Raw genomic sequence first — 2,500 nt, 5'->3', positions numbered from 1 at the left:
CGATTTCCCACGTCGGGGATGAGTTGGGCAACTCTTGGAAGCTTCCCATCCACCCCCGTGCCGAGCTTTGCCCTTGGGATGCCTTATGTTGCATCCCAAGGGCCAAGGCACCTGCCAGCCCAAGGGCTGTGCACGGCCTGGGGAGGGAGCTCACCCCTCCCCTATATAGTGCAAAGTTATTGTTTTCCCTATTTTCACAAGGAAACATCAAATTTTTAACCAAGCATACTCGGCCTTTGCTCCTTCGTTACTCGTCCAAATCCAACAAACTTGCATTCGTTGGAAAGGTCTTTTCACAAGGATTCTTTTGATATATAATAATAGCGATTCCGATAAATATTTATTTTTTTATGAATTTTTAAGTGAATAAACAATTAAAAATTCAAAAAAAATAGAAAAAAAATATTTTTTTCCCGATTCTTTCTCCAATATTCCTGATAAATACCCACACACCCACATATGGAGAATGGTCGAAAATGCTCGAGTGGATATCGAGATGTCCGACGAAGCACCACTTGGAAGGGCCGAGGCACGGGACGCCCGAGCTGTTGCTCGGGCCGGCACGGGACGCGCATGGGACAGCCCGGGACGGCATGGGACGCCCTCGCTACAGCTCGGGACGGCCAGGTACGCCCGAGACTTGGCTCGGGACGGCCTGGGACGCCCTCGCCATAGCTCGGGACGGCCTGGGACGCCAGAGACTAGGCTCGGGACGGCCTCGGCACAGCTCGGGACGGCCTGGGACGCCCTTGCCACAGCTCGGGACGGCCTGGGACGCCCTTGCCACAGCTCGGGACGGCCTGGGACGCCCGAGACTTTGCTCGGGACGGCCTGGGACGGCCTCGGCACAGCTCGGGACGGCCTGGGACGCCCGAGACTTTGCTCGGGACGGCCTGGGACGCCCGAGACTTGGCTCGGGACGGCCTGGGACGCCCTCGCTACAGCTCGGGACGCCCTGGGACGGCCTCGACACAGCTCGGGACGCCCTGGGACGTCCGAGACTTTGCTCGGGCCGGCCTGGGACGCCCGAGACTTGGCTCGGGACGGCCTGGGACGCCCGAGACTTGGCTCGGGACGGCCTGGGACGCCCGAGACTTGGCTCGGGACGGCCTGGGACGCGCTCGGCACAGCTCGGGACAGGCCGGGACGCCCGAGCCGAGCTTCGGGTCGCACGAAATCTCTTCGTATTCCGACATATTAGAAGCTTCCCATCATGTAGTAGGCCGAGCTTTGCCCTTTGGATGCCCTATGGTGCTTGGCGAGCACTAGGGAACGTGCCAGCACAAGTGCTGTGCACGCTCTGGGGAAGGAGCTCAACCCTCCCCCTTATAGTGCAAAGTTATTGTTTTTCCTATTTTCACAAGGAAACATCAATTTTTTAACCAAGCATACTGGGCCTTTACTCCTTCGTTACTCGTCGGAATCCAGCAAACTTATACTCGTCGGAAAGGTCTTTTCGCAAGGATTTTTTTGATATATTATAATAGCGATTCCGATAAATATTTATTTTTCTATGAATTTTTAAGTGAATAAACACCGGAAAATTCATAAAAAATAGAAAAAAAAATATTTTCCTCCGTTTCTTTTCTCCAATAATTCATAAATAATACCTCAATAGTATTAATGAAGAGAGAGTCGAAGTGGCCCGGGTGGATTTCGAAATGTCCCACGACCCCATAGAATGCACGGGCCAGCCGAGCCAAAAGAATGGGACGCGCACGGGACAGCATTGGTCAGGCTCGGGACGGCACGGGACAGCACGGGACGCGCATGGGACAGCACGGGACGCGAATGGGACGGCCTTGCTAAGGCTCGGGACGGCATGGGACAGCTCGGGACGCGCATGGGACGGCACGGGACGCGCATGGGACGGCCTTGGTGAGGCACGGGACGGCCTTGGTCAGGCTCGGGACGCGCATGGGACGGCACGGGACGGCCTTTGTGAGGCTCGGACGGCTCGGGACGGCATGGGACAACTCGGGACGCGCATGGGACGGCACGGGACGCGCATGGGACGGCCTTGGTGAGGCACGGGACGGCCTTGGTCAGGCTCGGGACGCGCATGGGACGGCACGGGACGGCCTTTGTGAGGCTCGGACGGCACGGGACGCGCATGGGACGGCCTTGGCGAGGCTCGGGACGGCATGGGACAGCACGGGACGGCCTCGGCACAGCTCGGACGGCACGGGACGCGCATGGGACGGCCTCGGCACAGCTCGGACGGCACGGGACGGCCTTGGCGAGGCTCGGGACGGCAAGGGACGGCCTCGGCACAGCTCGGGACGGCACGAGACGCGCATGGGACGGCCTTGGTGAGGCTCGGACGGCACGGGACGCGCATGGGACATCATGGGACGCACATGGGACACCTTATGGGGATCATCAAGGCGTCTTGCACGGGACATTCTTTCCCACGAAGGGCATTTACATGGGACATCTTAGGAGTCGAGAGCCGGCACACGGGACAACGTAGTTCACACGCACGGAACACTTTACTTTC

Source organism: Eschscholzia californica, unplaced genomic scaffold, assembly GCF_041429995.1.
Source record: "Eschscholzia californica isolate CP2 unplaced genomic scaffold, dmEscCali1.0.p SCAF_9, whole genome shotgun sequence".
NCBI lineage: Eukaryota > Viridiplantae > Streptophyta > Magnoliopsida > Ranunculales > Papaveraceae > Eschscholzia > Eschscholzia californica.
The sequence above is the reverse complement of the archived record's forward strand: the minus strand, read 5'-3'. Positions refer to the sequence as shown.